At 40.9% G+C, this 22,359-nt stretch overlaps 1 pseudogene across 1 annotated transcript; it reads right to left on the minus strand.

Moving 5' to 3' along the window:
* Window positions 1-2,464: 2,464 nt before the first annotated feature.
* On the minus strand, window positions 2,465-4,153 carry LOC308499064 (centromere protein L-like; annotated as a pseudogene). Its single transcript has 4 exons — window positions 3,920-4,153; window positions 3,580-3,773; window positions 2,997-3,198; window positions 2,465-2,536 (listed from the first exon to the last, which is right to left on the minus strand). The product of its transcript is annotated as a centromere protein L-like (transcript).
* Window positions 4,154-22,359: the final 18,206 nt, after the last annotated feature.

The following is a 22,359-nucleotide window of genomic DNA, read 5'->3' on the forward strand; positions in this document are numbered from 1 at the left end:
CAGGATATGGTGAGGCCAAAAAGGAACACCCACAGAGCCATAGATAGGGGAGTCATACCACTATATTCTTGTTGGTGGCTGGGTTGGAGACACAGGAAGCAGGAGCCACACTATCCGCAACATGCCATCTGCTTTTCTGCCAATCAACCAACCCCACTTGTTAGCTGCAATCTGCAATGCTAACTACAATCCGCGCTTGCTAGCTCAGCCACCATCTTCTTGCTAGCCCCCCATTTGCTGCTAGCATAGCCACGGCAGTTATATTAGTGGCCAACGGTTCACTGGTTACAGCTGACGGCCAACTAGCCACAGCTGATGGCCATCCAATCACAGTTGATGGCCATTTACTACCTGAGCCAGCACCTTTCCACGTGAGGCCGAGAGCCTGGAAATTGCACTCCTGGCTCTGTCCCCACATAACCAATATTAAGAAAGTTATGAAGTTCAAATTAACCAATCTCTTTATGAAAAAAATAAATCTTATGGAAAAGTAAACTGTATGCTTATATTTACTTAGCACTAATAAATCAGAGAAAAAACATAAAACTATTTTTTTCTTAAACCAAAATTGTCAAATCAGTCTGATTTGTCCAATGATTTACCTTAGTTATATAAACTTGGATTTTTATGATTCTGAGCCAGCAGTTTCTATAAAAATGATTTTTCCCCTAAAAGTTTAGCACATTTAAAATACTAAAGGTACAATTTGTTTATTTTCTGTAAATTTTGTGAATATTTGATTTGTTTGGACACCTATGTACTTATCTCTGTAAAAACTCAGTACAGAGCTCCTTTAACATAAGAGAAGTAATTATTAACAACCTCTGAATATAGGGAAATATTTCACACTTGCACAATTAGAGGTAAAGGCTATTCTAAATTATAGACATAAACACAAAGAAAGCTTATAGCTTCGGTTGTATGACTTCAGCCATGGATCAAAAGTAAACACAGAAATACAAAATCTCACCTGTCCTAATCTCAAAGAGTTCCTTCACAGTGGGCATCAAATATTGGGTTGATTGAATTGAGCTCACAAAGACACAAACAAAAAGACAGACAAAACAGATTCTCTGTCATCTGTCATCCGATAGAGAATAAGTCTCTGTCATCCATCCAACAGAGATCCCCAAATTACCAGACTACATCAGTACATTTTCCAGCTATTGCTGCCATTAGTGGAGAATAACTGATTGGCCTTGCAAGGCAGTTTAATTGCTTGTTAGGTAAGTCCACTTGGACATCTCAACAGAATGACCTCTGAAAGGGCTAAAGTAAGTTTTCAGAAAAGTAAAATCTTGATTCTCTCTCAAACATAAATTCATGCCGAAAATATTATTAAACCCATTAGTTGATGAGATTAATAAGATGTTAAAATTGGCTCAAGGAGCATTTGAGGAGCTGAGATTTATAAGCAGCTTAGTATCTCGCAGGGCCATCAACTATAACCTTTGGCATTCTCTTTTCTGCTGGACAGAAATCATACACATCTGTACTAGACAAAAACACCACAAGTTAATCCGCCCCTATGGAGCTGTAAAATAGTGCAGTCAATACAGAATCGATCAAAAGTGCAAGCCCAGAGCTGCTTTAAAAGAACACTTACAAATCTTTGCCTATTTCTATGTTTCCATGTTTTGTCTACCATGTTTTTCTTTGTTGTAAGACTAGGGTGACAAAAACAAGAAGTTCTCATTTATCATTTATGGTAATAGTACCTTCAGTTATTTAAAATACTTTTCCTTTCATTGTTATTGAAGCTGAGTACTTTTGTAGATTTTTTGTTTTTTGTTTCCCCCCATGTAAACTCTTAATTCATCTACTCTAAAATCGCTCCTAGAATGAAATCTGGGCTTTTTTTTTTTCATTATAAAAGTGAATATTTAATTCAACATTGCAATAAGAATTGAATAATATTAAAAATAAACATATTAGTGGCTTAAAAATGTGTACTAATCCTTAGTTTCCTTTGGAGAGGATTTTTTTTATTGCTAGTTCTGTACAGCAAAAGTTTGCTAGGGAAATATATTTAGAAGATAAAAATTCACTCTGAATACAAGTCTAAACTGCTTAAAAGGGAGTAAAGATTTAAAAAACCCAAATCAGGAATACTCAATATAAGTGATATCTCATATGAATCCTAAAAGTATGACCTAACAAGCATTACATACTTTTTAGAAAGATGTTAATTTTTACAAATTAACAACTCACCATTTTCTGGAGACTGGCATCCCAGATCATCATGACTATTACATGAGCACCTGGCTGCAGTATATCCGCTATTACCTTCTTTGTTCTTCTAGGTCCTTTTTGGCTTCCATCTGGGCAACTCCAAAGGCACGTGAGGAAAACAGATGCAGAGATGGATGCCCATTTCTCCTGCAGTCCCTCTCAGCATAGCAATTAGGCAAATAATCAATGAGAAAAAGGTATATAATTCATACCTTACAGTCCTCACAAGGCTTCACTCAATTTGAAAAATTACCAGTTCTATCAAATATGCCAACACTCCAATAAGGTATTTATGACACAGAACCTTTATTTTTCCATTAGTATGTGCCAAAGCTACAGATGTTGAACCAATCCTGTGGCTGATAAATTTGGAAATGTGAATAAAGGCAGCTCATGAATAACTCAACTTCCTCCTGGCTAACTTCCCCAGGTGTTTTGCGGACACTGTTCCATAAAGCTTTTGAATCCTCTGCATGTATGGTATAAGATACGTCCAGACACTGAGGGGTACAGGATACAGACCAAAGAATTTCAGTAGCAGCGCATTGATTGCTAAAAGACTTAAATAACAGTCAAAAGTTTTCTGAAACCAGGTTCCAACTGTGGCTGTATTAGTCTGCTCCATTTGCAAGGAATAAGGGTAGACAGGTGAAATCTTGTGAAACAGTCTCCAGAAGACTGTCTCCAAAGATACAGCAGAAACAACCAGTCCACGACACTTTACTTTCTCTGTTCTCCGATGGCAATTGAGATTTTGACAGTATTTGGACAAGAAAAGCTTCATGATTTCTTTCATTCCTAGGAGAGAAAATTATTTTGATGTTGAAGTCTTCTCCCACTTTCACAGCAAGTCATTTTTGCTTTTCAGCAGCAATAAATGCACTCAAAAGTTTAGAATACTCTTTGAGATCAGTATAGGAAAATTTATACAGAGGAGCTAAACTATATAAAGTCCATTGCTTATGTGGAAGGTGTCGCACAGGGGACCCTGCTCGCTGCGCCATTTGTCGTGCAGGGTCTCCGCTCCTGCTCCCCACATAAGAACGCAGGACATGGTAAGGCCAAAAAGGAACACCCACGGAGCCATAAGTAGGGGAGTCATATCACTATATTCTCACCGGCGGCATCCGCCTCTCTGCAATCCGCTCTTGCTAGCCCCCAATCTTTCTGCTAGTGTAGCCACAGCAGTTATATTAGTGGCCAATGGCTTACGGGTTACAGCTGACGGCCAACAAGCCACAGCTGATGGCCATCTGATCACAGTTGATGGCCATTTACTACCCGAGCCAGCATCTTTCTATGTGAGGCCGAGAGCCTGGAAACTGTTTTTTGGGGCTTTGTCCCCACAGAAGGAATGCCACCTTTTGAGAAGCAACATCTTCCTGCAACTGTGAACAATGGGGAATTTTCCTTCCCGATGGAGTCAGGACAAATGGAAGTCCCGTTTCCTGACTGATTCTAATCGTTTCTACAGAGGGGTGGCACCTATAGTCTTTAAGGCTTGAGGATGCACTTTGTCTGGGAGTCGATTCTGGCGCATCCTAAGAATCTATGGTCAATAAAATGCTGTGATGACGCTGTCACCCATTCCGACTTCAGAAATCATTCTGCAAGTCTAGATCCAAAACTATGTCGAGAAGTAAAAAACCTGCCCAAATGGCAGCGAAGAGAGGGACGGGAGGCACACCTGGCTCTCCCAAATTCCCTCGTGCTTCACAACAAGCTGGTTCACGAAGGACGCAAACGTGCGCAGTAGAGACCTCGGCTCCCCCAGCGCGAGGCGGACGCCCGCACCCTGGGAGGGGCATTTCCGCCCACTCAGCCGCTCAGCTCTGCGACCCTCGCTCCTGGCTACTCCTCGCGCAGGGGACGGGCAGGGGACGGTGTGTCCCAACTCGCCCTCTCCCCCTGGGCCCCACATGTGCCAAAGCCAGCTGCGAAGAGAAGCGTCACTTTATCCCTCCGCCGCCACAATATTAAACCATTTCCAACTCGCTTTGTGGGCCGACGCAGGAAGCCTCCCTGGCGCCGGCTTCAAGTCAGTGAAGCAACTAAGGTCGCCATGTTAAGTGAGGGCACGGTCAAGCGACCTGACAACCATCGCCCATTTCTTAAGCGCGCGGCGGTTGCTCCACAGCGCTTTTCTACTGGCACAAAGCTTTCCTTCCCACTTCCGCCCGTAGTAAGCATGGCGGCGGCGCCTCGGCTCTGATTGGCTTAATGCCTTCACCGTAATCTTGGGCGCTCCCTGGCAGAGGAGCCCTTGGCTTTTTATTGCCCCTGGCGAGCGGCAGGTGGTTTCGTGCCGTCAGGACTGGAGATTCGAGGTTGGCCGCCAGGTCTGGGAGATTTGAAACGCGAGGCTGAGCTCCTCCCTGTTTTCCGCTTCTGCCGGTTGGGAACCTTCGGGGAAGCGTGGAAGGAAGGGAAGGGCGCGCGTTTGATGGCCTGCCCCTACTGTATCTCAGGGCATTTAATAAACGCTTTCGGTTCTGTTATTTGTATGTTCTTAACAGACAGCTTTTGTCACGTGTATTCTCACAAATGTAGTTTCTTGACTGTTACTTTTCTTGTGACATATGCAAAATGTGCCCCATTATGCAATTATAAATTTTAAAAATATCCAAACATCTTAGGACAGATAATATCTTTCATGTTCTTCATAAGTTTCTCTTTCCCAGTTGGATGAGCTAGTGCTTTATAAATTGTATATGCTGTAATACTTTAGTAATAGTTTGCTGTTTGGGGAGTCAAAACAGTGTTGTGCATCTGCTACCCACCTGTAGACTTCTTTCAACAGCATTAATTAAACAGTTTCCTTTTCCCCTCTGCTATACTAGTCCTGCTTTATAATTCATTAAGTTCATGTAATTGGTGAAGTTAATTTATGGAGTCTTGTGTAGTTTTTAATCCTGAATTTAAAGTAATTTTCTCTTTGTAGTACTCATTTTAATTAAAATTACCAGAATATTTTTTAGAACTTAATAAATTTGTGATGAGGATTATCCAGAAAAATAGCTCTATATGTTTTAATGATGATGTACTCAAATAGTCTCCACTTTGATTTTGCAGTTTTCATTGATTAGCTCTCTTGCTTCCTAAGCTAAATTAATGCCCACGTGTTTTGAGTCTTGTTTTAGCAGTGGTGGGAGTCATTATTGTAAATGAAATCTTACTTTTTAATTATATTTTGTAGCTGTATTTCATTGATACACAGAATGTGGTAGGATTTCTGGTTTCTCATACAGGGGACTCTGCTTATGGCATAAATTCCAAAATGTGACTCCAGGCCCTAAGGTCACCAAGCATCTCCTCCCAGTTAGAGGCAGTATAGAAAAGCAGGAATCCTGAGGTCTCAGTCCTGACTCTGCCACTCCCTAACTGAACTTCAGCCAGTTAATTAACTTCTCTGTGCCTTGGTTTACTCAGCTAAAACATGTATGTAATAATAGTACTTGCCTCATAGGATTGTGAAGAGGATTAATTGAGGTAATATACGTAAAGCTCTAAGACCGTACCCGGCTTATAGTAAACACTCAATAAATGGTGGTGGTGGTGGTGGTGATGGTTTTTGTTGTTAAGGATTACCTAACCCTTAAGTTAGGTGAGGGCAAAGAAATGGCCAAGTATTGCAGAGGATGGGATTGTGATTGGCCCTGAACAGCCAGGTTTGTCTTGAGTATTTAATGTGGAAGATCTACACATACTTACAAGGCACCAAATTGTCAAAACCACCTTCCCCAAATCAGAAAACCTTGACTAGGACCCTTTATGTGATCCTTATTACTGTTTCCATAACTCCATAACCAGTGAAATTTTACTTTTACAATGCAAATTTAGTAAACATTCCTTATTTTGTTTTATGCATTCCACTTTAAAAAAAATTTGCCACGTGTTCCAAGAAGAAAACCCAATTATGTACTCCATGTGCAAGCTGCTGTTATAGTCACTAGTTTTGCCAATGTTTATTATGCATTATGTTTTGATTTAATTGGCATAATTTCATGCTACATTAGCCATATGAGGAGGATTTATGGCAGGTGATATCTAACTGTTTCAATTACCAAAGCTGCCAGGTGTGTGGTGTTAGAAAATCATACTGGGAAGATTCTAACCTTGTTCACAGAGCACCCTACTTACCCAAAACATTATTTTAACATCTGTTCAACTCACATTCATCAGCAGGCATTTGCAGTGTAGTGAATGGAATACTGATTTCCAAAGACAAGGCAATCAACAGTTGCTTGATTTGAAAACTAAATGGTTCCTGTTATTTTACATAAGAGTGTCAGAAAGTGGCTGCAAAGAATGCTGTTCTGGTTTCACTAAGAGAAAGTGGAACTGCCTGCAGGATTATCTAGAAATCTGGTAGGTTTGTGGCGACGGCTGGAGAAGACCTTCCCTTCCCCTCCACATGCCATCCATCCCCAAGTCTGGCTGACTCTTCTGCCTGCCCATTGCTCCGATCTGCCCATCCTCTCCATCAGCTCTGCCCTGGTCTGGTCTGCGCCAGCTCTCACATGGGCTATGGCACAGCTACCTACCACTCTTCTGCCTCTAACCTTGTCCTCTTTAATGGGTTCTCCACATTGCTCCACTTTAGTGATTTTTCTAACACACAAATCTAATTATTTTACTTCCCAGATTAAAGTTACTCAGTGACTCCCTGCTAGCCACATGATACAGCTGAAAGGTTTTTGCATTGCGTACAAAAGTCCTCAGAGTTGCCCCCGCCTTCCTGTTAAGCTCATCTCCCTCTGTCCCCTTCTATAAGCTTCATCCTCTGGAGTATAGAACTGCTTTTGGGTCCCTTCACTCACCCTTGACATTTCTGCTCAACTGCTTTCTCCTGTAAAGAATTCCCTGACGCTGCCATGCAGACCTAGAGGATCATTCTCTGTGCTCCTATAATATCTTGTATATCACTCCACAATAAAAAATAAAGCATTATGGTGTTATTGGTGTTTAATATCTCTCTCCACTAAAATGATAGCTCCTCGAAGTAGAGTCTATTTCCTTTTTTTCCCCCATCTTTGAATTCCCAGCGTCTGGCATGTATGGACAGGCAATATCTGCATACTCGTTGAAAAAAATTTTAATTGTAAAATAAATAATACAAATGTAGAAATTCACAATCATTACATAAAAATATAAGTAAAAGTGTTTTTAAAATAGTAACTATTGAGAAGTCGTATAACTTAAGAATATAAAGAAGAAGCCACTGAGACTGATAAGAGAGATGGAGACATGAAACGGGCCAGTGCCACACCTGTATGTGACAGTTGAGAATTGGGAGGGACATCTTGGCTGTGGAGGTCCCCTTGGAGGAGTGAGCGAACCCAGACCCACACCAGGCTCCACAGCCCGGAGTACTAGTGCCAGAAAGAGGAGCCCCCCCAACATCTGTTTGTAAAAAACAGTGGGATTCCGATTGTCTGGGTGAGAAGGATGCAGGAAGCACAGACGTCATCTTAGAGGGTCTGCGCACACACTCATCTACAGGCACTCACCCTGGGCTCCCGTGGAGGGACAGTGAGTTGGGAGGAGTCAGAGACATACAAGGAGAGACTGACTTGTTTGGCTCAGGGCAAGGGCTGGAAGGACAGTCATCACTTTCCCTGTATAGAATCCTCTTCCAGGGCAGCCGGGAGGCAGATGCCATCTTTCTTGTGTTGAGTCCTCCCCCACATGGCCAAATCTGACTCTGCATTGGCCTAGTGAGCTCTACTTGCTCCACCATGGTGACTCCTTGGGACCCTGCCGTACCCAAATTGTGCGATGCTGGAGGCACTTTTGTAGCCAGTAGCAGCTCCGCATGCACTGCACCTGTGCTTGGACAACTCCTGGGGATCCATGGGCCCCAGATGGATAGCAGCTGGCCTCAGTGTGCTCTGAAACTTTTGCTGAGTAGCTCCAGACTCAGCAGTGGCATCACACCAGAATCTACACTAACTTGGTGAGCACCAATCACTCTCCCACCTTGGTGACTCCCTGAGACCTCACCTCACACAACTCGTGTACCACCCAAGGCTCCATTAGCAGCTGAGCCTTATGGGAGTTGGCAGGCAGCAGCAGCCCTCAGAGTTCCCTGGGCGTTTTGTGGAGCTACCCCAGGCCCAGTACTGGTGGCAGCCATTCTTAGTTCACAGAATGGCCTCTCCCACAGGCTTTCAGGTCCAGAACAGGCAACGACCAATTGTGGATCACTTTGTAGCTCCTACCAGGTAGTCCCCAGCTGGTTATAGGCAGTGGCTGACCTGGGCCTGCCCTGGAGCCCCTCCCAAGAGACCACGAACCAACATACACAGAGGGCTTCAGACCATAGCAGAGCACCACCCAATTAGCCCCATAAGCAGCACACCCAAACGGCGATCTCATCAGGCACCAGAGCCCGCTGAGGTGAATCCTGCTTCACAGGGTGAGCCTGCATAGCAGCCCATAAGCTGTGGACAAATTAGTACAAATAAACAAAATATGAGTACAAATAAACTAAATAGAGTCTAAAAAAATAATACAAAAGATCAATGAAACCAAGAGCTGATTCTTTGAAAAAATAAACAAAATATAGAAACTTTTAACCAGACTAATCTAGAAAAAAGAGAGGATCCAAATAAGTATCAGAAATGAAAGAGGAGAAGTGACAACTGACATCACAGAAATACAAAGGATTATAAGAAAATATTATGAATAATTATATGCCAACAAAAGGGACAATCTGGAAGCAATGGATAAGTTCCTAGAAACATACAGTCTTCCAAGACTGATTCAAGAAGAAACAGAAAATCTGAACCAATACTAGCAAAATCAAATTGGTAATCAAAAAACTCCCAGCAAACAAAAGTCCTGGATCAAACATCTTCACCAAACATTTAAAGAAGAATGGACATTTATCTTTCTCAAACTATTCCAAAAAGTCAAGAGAAGGGAAAGCTCCCAAGCTCATTTAATGAGGCCATCACTACCCTGATTCCAAAACCAGAGAAAGACACCATACAAAAAAGAAAATTATAGGCTGATATCCCTGGTGAACATAGATGCAAAAATTCTCAACAAAATATTAGCAAACCAAATTCAGCAATACATTAAAAAGATTGTGTAGCATGATCAAGTGGGATTTATTCCTGAGATGCAAGCTTGGTTCAATATTTGCAAAATTAATGTGATAAACCACATAAACAAAATGAAAGAGAAACATCATATGATTATATCAATAGATGCAGAAAAAGCGTTTGACAATATCCAGCATCCATTTATGATAATAATTCTCAGTGAAGTGGGAATAGAGGAAACATACTTCAACATAATACAGGCTATATATGACAAACGCACAGCTAACTTTATAATCAGGAGGGGAAAGCTAAAAATGTTCTCCTTAAGATCAAGAACAAGACAAGGATGGCCACTTTCACCACTTTTATTTAACATAGTATTGGAAGTCCTTGCCATGGCAATGAAACAAGGAAAAGAAATAAACGGCATCCAAGTTGGAAAGGAAGAAGTAAAACTGTTATTATGCAGATGACATGATACTATATAGAGAGAACCCCAAAAGTCCCAATGAAAAGCTATTAGAACTGATGAATTAATTCAGTAAAGTAGCAGGATACAAAATTAATATTCAGAGATCAGTTGTATTTTTACACACCAATAATTAACTGTCAGAAAGAGAAATTAAGAAAACAATTCCATTTACAATTGCATCAAATAAAATTTTCTAGGAATAAATTTAACCAAGGAGGAAAAAGACTTGTACTTGGAAAATTATAAGACATTTAAAAAAGAAACTGGAGAAGATACAAATAAATGGAAGTACATACTGTGCTCATGAATAGGATGAATTAACATTGCTGAAATATCCACACTACCCAAAGCAATCTATAGATTCAGTGCAATCTCATCAAAATACCAAAGGCATTTTTCACAGAACTAGAACAAATAATCTTAAAATGTATATGGAACCACAAAAGACCATAAATAGCCATAGCAATCTTGAGAAAGAAGAACAAAATTGGAGCTATCATACTACCTGATATCAAACTATATACTACAAGGATATATTAATCAAAACAACATGGTACTGGCATAAAAGTAGACACATCAATGGAACATAATAGGGAATCCAGAAGTAAACCCATGCCTATATAGTCAGTGGGGTAAAGACAGTCTATTCAATAAATTGTGTTGGGAAAACTTGACAGATACATGCAAAAAAAAAGAAACTAGACCACCTTCTTACACCATCTACAAGAATAAACTCAAAATGAATTAAAGACTTAAGTATAAGACCCAAAATCATAAAACTCCTAGAAAAAAACATGGGCAATAAACTCTGTGAAATTGCTTTTAGTAATATTTTTTCTAATCTATCTCCTTGCGCAAGGGAAACAAAAGAAAAAAATAAACAAATGGGACTACATCAAACTAAAAAATTTTTGCACAGCAAAGGAAACCACCAACAAAACAAAAAGACAGCTTAATGAAGGAGAAGACATTTGCCAATGATATATTTGATAAAGGGTTAATAACCAAAATTTATAAGGAACTCATACAATTCAACACCAAAAAAAATAAACAATCCAATAAAAAAATGGGCAGAGGACCTGAACAGACATTTCTCCAAAGAGGACATACAGATGGCCAATAGACATATGAAAATATGTTCAACATCACTAATCATCGGAGAAATACAAATTAAAACTACAATGATATACCACTTCACACCTGTCAGAATGGCTGTCATGCGGGGTCTCTGGTCCCTCTCCCTGCATAAGAACACAGGATATGGTGAGACCAAAAAGGACCACCAATGGAGCCATGGACAGGGGCTTCATACCACTATAGTCTTGCTGGTGGCTGTGTTGGAGATACGGGAAGCAGGCTCCACATGATGCGCAATCTGCCGTCCACTTCTCTGCCAACCAACCAACCCCCTAGCATAGTCATGGCAGTTATATTAGTGGCTAATGGCTAACTGATTATAGCTGATGGCCATCTGATTACAGCTGATGGCCATCTGATAACAGAGCCAACACCTTTCCATGTGAGGCCGAGAGCCTGGAAACTGTTCTCTGGGACTCTGTCCCCACGATGGCTATCATCAATAAATCAACAAACAACAAGTGTTGTTGAGTATGTGGAGAAAAGGGAACCCTTGTGCACTGTTGATGGGATTGCAAATTGGTGTAGCCACTATGGAAAATGGTTTGGAGGTTCCTCAGAAAATTAAAAATAGAACTACCTTATGACCCAGCAATTCCATTCTGGGTATTTATGGTCTCTCACAGTGCATTGGCACAGATTTGGAGTTGAATAAGTAATTATGGAACGCATGAACAGGATTCAGAGCAGCAAGCAGTGACATCCAAAACACTAATTCATAAAGATATATGCACCCCTACGTTCACTGCAACACTATTTACACTATCCAAGATATGGAATGCCCATCAATAAACGATTGGATAAAGAAGAGATGGTACATATATATAATGGAATATTACTCAGCCATAAAAAAGAGTGAAATCTTACCATTTGTGACAACATGGATGGATCTAGAGGGTATTACGCTAAGTGAAATAAGTCAAACTGAGAAAGACAAATGCCATATGATCTCACTTACGTATATGTGGAATCTAAAGAACAAAATAAGGAACAAACCAAACAGAAACAGGCTCATAGATACAGAGAACAAATTGATGGTTGCCAAAGGGGAGGGTGGTTTGGAAGCTGGATGAAAAGGGTGAAGGGATTAAGAAATACAAAATAGTCTTGGGGATATGAAGTCAGCCTAGGGAAGATAGTCAATAATGTTGCAACAACTTGTATAATGGCAGGTGGCTACTTCACTAATTGGGGGATCACTGCATAAATTATATAAATGTCTAACCACTATGCCATACACCTGAAATAAAATAATATTGACTGTCAACTGTAACTGAAAAAAAATTTTTTTAAAATAAAACAGTTGCTATCTTTTATCACGTATATACTATTTGCCAGGAACTTAGGCAAATACTTTTAATTTTATGTCAGTGTTTCCCAAATTTCAGTGTACACTATTTTGTATAATTTGACTTATTTTTACTAATATAAATGTATTTTAAAAGAAAAAATTTGTGTTATTATGCAGAAAAATAGTATCACTTGCCATAATGGAAATAAAGAAGTAAACCATGTAATATAAACAGTGGTATATTTAATCAATTTACCAAGATGTTCTCTAATGAGGAGAAACATGTTTAAGATCATTTAGGAAACAAAGATATTTAGCTCAACTTCACATGGTTTAAGGAAAAAAATAAGAGGATCTACACTTATGAGAATGTTTTAGTTTTGATGTAAATTTGCACCAGGAATTCTATTCATGTGCATTCATAGTTTGAGAGGTGATTACATATAATTTACTCTTTTGACAGTTCCTAACAAAGGTCATATAAATGATACTTGTTCAAAAAATTTTAGTTTAAAGAAACTATCTGAAGAGATTGTTAGAACTTGTACTTGTGCTGAGTTATTTGGCAATGACGCCCAAAATGACAGAAAAACAACAACATTCCTTATTCACTCGAGGCTGCCAATGAGATTGGAAAAATACTTATGAGAATCTTTTTTATTAAGTCATTTGAGGTCTTTTTAGTTTCAAATTCTCTCAGCAAGATATTTGGCTGAGTTCAAAACAATTTGTTCAACTAACAAAAGGAATCGAGCACACCATATAATCAAAGAATGCCCCTCCCCAGATCTAGTTTTATTGTTATTGGGTACACTTTGCCTCTCCTGTGGAATACTACTGCTTTGTAGGAATAAATTCAAGTTGTTCAGATGAACAAATGCATCTGCAGGTTATGCTCATGTGAAAATTCATCCTATTAAGCCTATTAACTCAGAGAATAATGGCTTTTTTCAAAATGGCTTTCTCCTCATGATTTGGAAGGACACTGGGAAAATGTAAAAGTTTCAATGTGAAAGAGTAGCTGTTTGGAGTCATTGATCATCTCTACACAGAACTGAAAACAAGTGGAGAATTCAGTTAAAAATGGACAAATTTAACAATGTAAACAGCTTTATTAAATACCTAAGTACTTCTCTTTCTCTTCAGACATTTGAGGGCTTCTCTGTGTTTCGAACAGTGGATACATTTAAGATTTTACTTTTGGAATGATAGCTTCAGTATACAAAACAGTATAACAGAATAAATCCTCTTGGATTTAACCTGTCTGGGTTGAAATGTAATCATTGACATAACAGGTCACACCAGTGAACCGGATCCATTGTCTTACACTCTTACACTTGTAAACAATTATGGCAAGAGATTCAGTTATTGAAGGTTTAAAATGTATCCTGTGTGGTGGGCAGAAACGTGATCTTTCAAAGATGTCTGCATGTTAATCCCAAGAACCTGTGAATATATTACTTTATATGGACAAAAAGATTTTGCAGATGCGATTATGGTTAAGGACCTTAAAATGAGAGATTGTTTGAGTGGGTCCAGTGTAATCCCCTGAACCCTTAAAAGTTGGGAAACTTTTCCGGCTGTGTTCAGGGAGAGATGTGACAAACAAAAGAAGGATCAGAGATGCAATTTTGCATAGATCTATGAGACTTGACCAAAAGAATTTTTGATTACTGATTATTATCAAATTATTACCAAGTAAGATAAAGTAATTAAGCCAATAATAATTACCACCCTTTATTCCTCTTAGTTTAAGAGGAAATAAGCCAGTTAAAGTTAATGTAATAGCTTTAGAGGAGATGGACTGAAGTTGAAGGTCGGGAGCATTTTTAAAGAAATGATGCCATGACATCCATCTCACTCACTTTCACCCTGTGATTTCTTGCTCCTCAAGGAGCTGGGGAGCTCAGAGTAGTCAAGACATGGACTAGAAGGAACCATTAAAATCCTCAGCTGTCACCAGCCATACCCACCTGAAGTGAAAAATGCCCGGATTATTCATATGACAGTTTTGGGGTTTGGGACTAGGGGCGAGAGAACAGGGATAGAGGGGGGCAGGGAAGATGCGAATGGTTGAATGTGTCAATTCTTTGTTCACAGTTCCCAACAAATTGGTCTCTTTCCTTTTACAAGGGCTTGGTTCCGAGCTGGACACATTTGATACATGTAGCCAAGTCAGGGAGAATTAAAATAGGCTGTGTATAATTCTGGCTAAGTTGTTCTGAAGTGAAAATGTATTCTTTTAAAAGTTAGAAAATAGCAATAAATGTTTCCAGTGAAAAAAACAGAGTAAGTGGGGACGAAGAAATGGAAAAGGTTGTTATGAAAAAAAATGTATTGTCCCCGCCCCCTTAGGATTTAAGAAATGTTGAGCATATTTATTTATTTAAGAGAAGAAACCAGTGGAAAGGGAGCAATTGAAGACATAAGAAAAAGAGGGAACATTTGAAAAGCCACCTATGAGGAGACAGGGAAATAGAGCCCAAGCACATGAGGTGGGTTTAACCCTAGATGGAGGAGAACCAGCTCTTTTAGAGAGGGCAGGAGCAAAGAAGTTCTGTGTGGGTACAGATACAAACCATTCTGTGGGTCAGGGATGAAGAACTTGTATTCCTGCTTGAGAGACTCCAGTTTCTCTGTGAATGAGTACAACGTTCTAGCTGAGAGCACAGATGGCGAGAATGGCTAGAAGACGTGTGGAGAGGTCTGAGGGTAGAGGTGGAAGGAGCTGAGTAGGAACAGGAAGTAGGATTGCTGAGTTGGGCTCACAATTCGGCTGTGATTATAACCATAGATGTGAGATGTGTCTACATCAGTCAGGACAAGAAACTGTTCTACTCAAACAGCTTCATACTTCTGAGGAGTGTGACAACTGTAGACATTTTATGAAAATTATGAGACTTTGATATACAGTAGTCACGATGTCCTTGAAATTGCTGCTGATTTATTTAGTACTCTTCTGAGTTTTTTGAAACCTCCTTGATGGCGTCACCAAAGTCTGACGATACAAAACTGGGCTGCAACCATAAAAATGGTTGAAGAACTAAGAGGCTAGCATGTTAGAAGTGATACTTACAGGAAATCTCTGAGGATAATGTCTGGAGTTGGAGAGGAGATGATCAGCAGTCTATGAATGAGGGAAGGAAGATAGTGCAGCTGTCAGACAGTGTGGGTCTCAAAAGCGGCTGATTTTTTTTTTTTTTCCATAAAGGTGTAATAGAGGCTGGGAGATGTTTATTGTTTGCCAGCCCCTTGATATGAGGAATGGAGGAAGAGAATATTTATTTAATTTTTAGTGAATCAGAGAGAAAAGAGTGCTATTTGGGTTATATTAATATAGCCACTCCAGCTTTCTTTCAATTAGTTTTTGCTTGGTATGTCTTTTTTTGTTTTTAAATGTTTAACCTGTCTGTACCTTTATATTTAAAGTCAGTTGTATATGGACACAATATTTTTGGGTCTTGGTTATTTTATTCAATGTGATAATCTCTGCCTTTGTCCTAACAAGTTCCAGGGTCCATCATAGGCAGATCTGGCAGGTGAAGAGCCACTCAGTGGGCAGCACAGAGGCAGGACGAGAGATGCTGAACACACTTCAGAGAGAAAATGATAAAATTCTCCCTTTATGATCCTGACAAGGTCGGCCCTGTGTTGAGGGGATATGATGGGGCCATGGAACTGCATGTCAACATGTGTCCATGGCTCAAGAGTCTAAGGAACATATGGTGGGTCCTCAAAATATTAAACGTAGAGGGTTGGCCAGATGGCTCAGCTGGTTAGAGCACGAGCTCTCAACAACACGGTTGCCGGTTCAATTCCAGGATGGGTTGGTGGGCTGTGCCCCCTGCAACTAAGATTGAAAATGGCAACTGGACTTGGAGCTGAGCTGCGCCCTCAACAATTAGATTGAAGGACAACTTAAAGCTGATGGGCCCTGGAGAAACACACTGTTCTCCAACATTCCCCAATACAAATTAAAATATATATGTATGAAACATAGAATGATCATTTGATCCAGCGATTCCACTACTGGAAATATACTGAAAGCAGGGACTCAAACAGATACCGTGTTTCCCTGAAGATAAGACCTAGCCAGACCATCAGCTCTAATGCATCTTTTGGAGCAAAAATTATATAAGACCCAGTATTATATTACATTACATTATATTATATTATTATATATAGTAAAATAAGTATATTATAGTAAAATAATATACATAAATATAATATAGTATAATATAGTAAAATAATATACAGTACAATAGTATATTATAGTAAAATAAGACCGGGTCTTATATTAATTTTTGCTCCAAAAGATGCATTACAGCTGATTGTCCGGCTAGGTCTTATTTTCGGGGAAACATAGAACCTGTACGCCAATGTTCACAGCAGCATTATTCACAATAGCTAAAAGGTGGGAAAAACCCAATGCCCATCAATGGATGAATAAATAAACAAAATGTTCACTTATACTCATACATTGGAATGTCATTCAGGCTTAAAAAGAAATGAAATTCTGGTACATGATATATAACAGAAATGAAACTTAAAGACATTATACTAAATGAAATAAACCAGACACAAAAGGACAAATATTTTATACTTCCTCTTATTTAATGTTTTAGACTTAATTGTATACTCCCAAAATTCACGTTGAAGTCCCAAACCTCAATGTGAGTATGTTTGGAGATAAGACCTTTATGAAGGTAATTAAGGTTAGATGAGGTGATAAGGGGGAGGCTCTGATCCAATAGGATTAGTGTCCTTATAAGAAAAGACACCAGAGAGTGCTCTCGCCACATCCCTTTCATCCCTCCCTCCTCTCTTCCTCTCTCTCTCTCTCTCTCTCTGCCGTCTTGCCATGTGAGGACACAGTGAGAAGGTAGCCATCTGCAAGCCAGGAAGAGAGCTCTCAACAGAAGACCCATGCTGCCACCCTGATCTCAGACTTCCATCCTCCAGAACTGTGAGAAAGGAAAAAGTCTGTGTGTAAGTTACCCAGCCTGTTGTATTTGGTTATGGTAGCCTGAGCTTACTAAGACATATGAGGTACCCAGAGTAGGCAAATTCACAGAGATAGAGAGTAGGAGAGTGGGTATCAGGGGCTGTGGAGAAGAAGCAGGAATGGGAAGTTACTGTTTGATGTGTACAGAGTTTCAGTTTGGGATGATGAAAAAGTTCTGGACCTGGATAGTGGTGATGATTGCACAACGTGAATGTACGTAATGCCACTAATCCATACACTTAAAAATGGCTAAAATGGTTGTCATGTGGGGTCTCTGGTCCCACTGCCTGCACAAGAACGCAGCATATGGTGAGGACAAAAAGGAACACTCACGGAGCCACAGATAGGGGAGTCATACCACTATAGTCTCTCTGGCGGCTGGGTTGGAGACACAGGAAGCAGGGTACACACGATACGCAATCCGCCATCCACTTCTCTGCCAACCAACCCACCAACCAAGCTGTCTGCGCCATGTGTCATGCAGGGTCTCAGCTACCACTCCCCGCACAAGAACACAGGATATGGTGAGGCCAGAAAGGAACAACAACTAAGCCATAGATAGGGGAGTCATACCACTCTATTCTCGAAGGTGGCTGGTCGAGACACAAAAGCAACCATCTGCCAGTACCCCAACAAGGTGTCCTCCTGCATCCCGATCTCTCGCTGGCGGCCAGGCGAGGCACAGGAAGTAGGATCAACAGGATCCGCAACGTAATCTGCTTGCTAACCGCGCTTGCTAACTGCAATCCACAGGCCGCTTCTCTGCCTGCCTGCCTGCCAACCAACCAACTCCCTAGCAGAGCCCACCAGCAGTTATGTTACTGGCTAATGGGTAACTGGTTACAGCTGATGGCCATTTACTACCCGAGCCAGCACCTTTCCACGTGAGGCCGAGAGCCTGGAAACTGCTCTCTGGGACTCTGTCCCCACAATGGTAAATTTTATGTTATGTATATTTTAACACAATTTAAAAAACTAAATTTTAAAAAATAGGAAAAACTCCAACAACAACAACAACCAAAATCTAAGAGACGTCTTATGGCCTTTCTGAAACCCTGATTCTGTGTGATCATCCTAGGTCAAGTTACCACTTCTCCCATCAGCTCCTACGGGACAGGTGACAATGTCCCTTTACCAGGGCCTTTGGAACACACACAGTGCAACAGATAACCTGGAGAACATTTTAAGTTCTCTCTACAGGAGTGAGCTGTAAAGTTCTGCTGTCACTGAATTTAAAAGTCTTTTTCCCAGGAGGGAAAGAAAAATCAAGAAGGAAAAATGTTCGCAGCTGGAGCCTGAATTTGCAGTTTTGTCTCCAAAGACCGGAAAACACCTGGTCCCAGCAGACTTTTTATTGGATTGTATATGGCTTTCAAAAATAGAGTAATTCTTAGCTGACTGGCAAGATTTAGTTATGTTTGGTTGTGTAATAATTTTATCTAAGCTCAAGCAATCACACAATATTTTATTCTATTTTTTTTTTAGCAGGGAGAAGAATGTACAAAATTACCGTCCTATCTTTCCTAGATGGAGTCATAGTTTTGATAACTCAAGAAGCTTATAACAGAGCAAAGCGCGTTATTAGAGAACATACAAATCAGGGTGAACAATTGTAAGTCTTCATACTAAAGAGTCCTGCAGCTCTGGCTGGTTCTCTGACCAGCAACATTAGCATATTCTCAGAGCTTGTTAGAAATGTGGGATCTACCACCCCTACCCTACTGCAGGCCCGACCTGCTGAGTCAGAACCTGCATTTTAACAAAAGCCCTAGGAATGCTGATGAAAGCTTGAGAAGTGCTGCTAGTATAGAGCCCTGTGTCCCAGCGGGTGGTCTTTAGACCTCCCTCAGCAGGATTGCCTGGGAATGCTTATCACAAATGCATATTTCTGGGGCCTGCTCAAGACCTATGAAAATCAGCCCATATGATTTTTAGGCAAACTGGTTTTGAGAACGATTGCTCCAAAAAAAGGTAGTTAAAAAAGCTGCTTAGATGATTTGGATACTCTCCCCTACACCCAACAAGGCTCTCCCTTGGGAAATATGATTCTAAGAATGTGAGATTTCCCAATAACCATGCAACGGAGAAGAGAGAAAGAGAGAAGTGAAACTCCCTGTGTCAGTGGGATTTGAGACGATTTAACTCCACACACCCATTTAGAATGGATTTTTAAAAATGTTTCTATCTTTCTCATTTCATTCTCTCAGTCTCAATTTCTCTGCCTCTCTGTCTCTGTTTCTCTGTTTCTCTGTTTCTCTCTCTCTCTCTCTCTCTCTCTCTCTCTCTCTCTCTCTCTCTCTCTCTCTCTCTCTCTCTCTCTCTCTCTCATACACACACACAATGGGTTGAGATAAAGGGAGTCAGAGGAAGACAACCATTGCATGTAAGTCTTCTGAGAGATAAACTCTAAACTGACTCTGGGGACAGAGCCAGGAGTGCAGTTTCCAGGTTCTCGGCCTCACTTGGAAAGATGCTCACTCGGGTGATGGCCATCAGCTGTGGCTAGTTGGCCATCAGCTGTAATCAGTGAGCCACTGGCCACTAATATAACTGCTGTGGCTACGCTAGCAGAAATGGAAGCTAGCAAGAAGATGGTGGCTGGCAAGCTCGGACTGCAATTAGCACGGCGGAGTGCGGGTTGCAGATTGCAGAGAAATGGATGGCAGGTTTCAGATAGTGTGGCTCCTGCTTCCTGTGTCTCCAACCCAACCGCCAGTGAGACTACAGTGGTGTAACTCCCCTATCTATGGCTCCTTGGGTGTTCGTTTTTGGTCTCACCATGTCCTGCGTTCTTATGTGGGGAGCGAGACCAGAGACCCTGCATGACACCCTGCATGACACTGACACGAGCCTCAGACCTTTCACCATGCTTATCTCTGAGTAGTTGCCTGAAGCATGTCAGGACTACAGGTGTGGCTGTAACAGCTTTCCTCCTGCTTTATGTAGTAGTGAGAATGACCTGGCAGCTTCTTCCTGAAAGGGTTAGCTTTTAATATAGAGACAATTGTGTGATGATACCTAAAGGGCCTGGAAATGTCATCTGACCAGCTTACAGTTGTGTCTGTCACCATTTGAGTGCCCCTATTTCACGCTTCATACTGCGTACACGCAGATGTCCTGGGAGCACCACTCTGCAAGCTATTTCAGCCAACACTGCACAGTGAATTTGTCTATTCAGGTCTTTCTGAGCCACGCACCCAGCTGAAAGTATAATTCTATTGGCCCGATACAAAGGCAAAGAGCCTGGGAAGGGAGAGACTGGCAGTATTGGGAGGTCCTGTGGGTAAGAGGAAAAGGACACCAATGAGAGCTGTCACTCACTTCATGAGTTCTGAAGCTCAGCCTTGGTGGGCTTAGATAAAAGCACGTAATGGAGGCCTACTTCTCACCCCAGCACACCAGCTATCTGTGGGGCCTGGATAAAGGTGACCGGAAGTTAACTGAACTGGATGCTGGAGCCGGGAGAGACTGGGCAATGTATCTGTTCTGCCCATTCACTTGTTGACATAAGAAACATCTAAGCCTGTGGAGAATTTTTATAAGTGTTTATTTGAGCCAAACTGATGACATGTTAGGGATCAAGATCTCAAATGCTCTGGAAAGTAACAGTTTATTTTATGCATTTGAGATTACGAAGGGAACATAAGGAAGATTACAGGAAGGTGGGAGAAAGCAAGGCAGGGATCAGATTACAGGGTAGTTAAGATTATGTGCTCTCTTGCACAGTTTAGGAGGGGACTGAAAGAGGGCATTTCAAAGGTATGTTAACCTAGATGCATGGAAACAATGGACAGGGTTTGCTTAAGGCAAAGATAAGCCATTTAATAAAAAAGTTACACGCCTGGGGCGTGACTACCCTTCATGACCTGCCCAGTTAGGAATCTATGATCAGATTACCCTGTGAGGCTACTTTCCATAGAACCCCTTTTTTTCATCCACAAAGCCAGAAAATAGGGTCTATAAGAGCTGAGTCCTAGTCTTGCACATAATTGTAAAATTTACATATGCAACCAGATGGTAGGCAGTACTTTAACTAAAAGAATGAGCTTTAGCATCAGATAGACAGGGGTTCAAACCCAGCCTTTCTACTTATTTGTTCATAGGACATAGACAAATGATGATTTCATGAGTTTCAATCTGTACGTCAGTAAAATGGGAATAAAATTATCTGGATTGTAATGTTGGAAGATCTGATGAGGTAATATGAGTAAAGTTTGCTGTCAATCTTGAATGAGTGTATGAATTACCTGGGACTCTTGTTAAACTGCAGATTCTGGCTCAGTACTTCCTGGGGGTTGCTAAGAATCTTCATGTCTAACAAGTTCTCAAGCGCAGCTCACGCAGCTGATCTTTTGGCCCACACTTCAGATAGCAAGGATGTAAAGTACTCACCAAATGGGAGACTGCCAAGCAGGGTGTCATGCGGGGTCTCTGGTCCCGCTCCCCACACCAGAACACAGGACATGGTGAGGCCAAAAAGGAACACACACGGAGCCATAGGTAGGGGAGTCATACGACTATATATTCTTGCTGGCGGCTGGGTTGGAGACACAGGAAGAAGGAGCCACATGATCCGCAATCTGCCGTGCACTTCTCTGCCAACATACCAACCAACCCCTCTTGCTAACTTCCATCCGCTCTTGCTAACTTAGCCACGGCAGTTATATCAGTGGCTAATGGCTAACTGGTTACAGCTGATGGCCAACTAGTTACTGCTGATGGCCATCTACTACTACCCAAGCCAGCACCTTTCCACGTGAGGTCGAGAGCCTGGAAACTGCTCTCTGGGGCTCTGTCCCCACAGAGACTTGAAAATTTTTTAAAATTTGTAACTTAAAGTTTTGAAATAATTTTTTTTACTTGCCAAAAAGTCACAAACATAAACAATGGTACAAAGAATTCCCAGGCTCCCTTTTTCTAGCTTCCCCGAATGCTAACTCCTCATATATAACATAGTATAATTACCAAAACAAGGAAATTGACATGGAAACTATACTATTAACTAATCTTCAGACATTTTAAAAATTTCATCAATTGCCCCACTAATGTCCTTTTTCTGGACCAGGATCCATCCAGGGTTACATATCATATTTAATTATCCTGTCCCTTTCGTCTCCTTTGATCTGGGACAGATTACACGAGAGACTTTCAGTGATAGAACATATATGAACAT

Source organism: Rhinolophus hipposideros (assembly GCF_964194185.1).
Source record: "Rhinolophus hipposideros genome assembly, chromosome: 1".
Taxonomy (NCBI): domain Eukaryota; kingdom Metazoa; phylum Chordata; class Mammalia; order Chiroptera; family Rhinolophidae; genus Rhinolophus; species Rhinolophus hipposideros.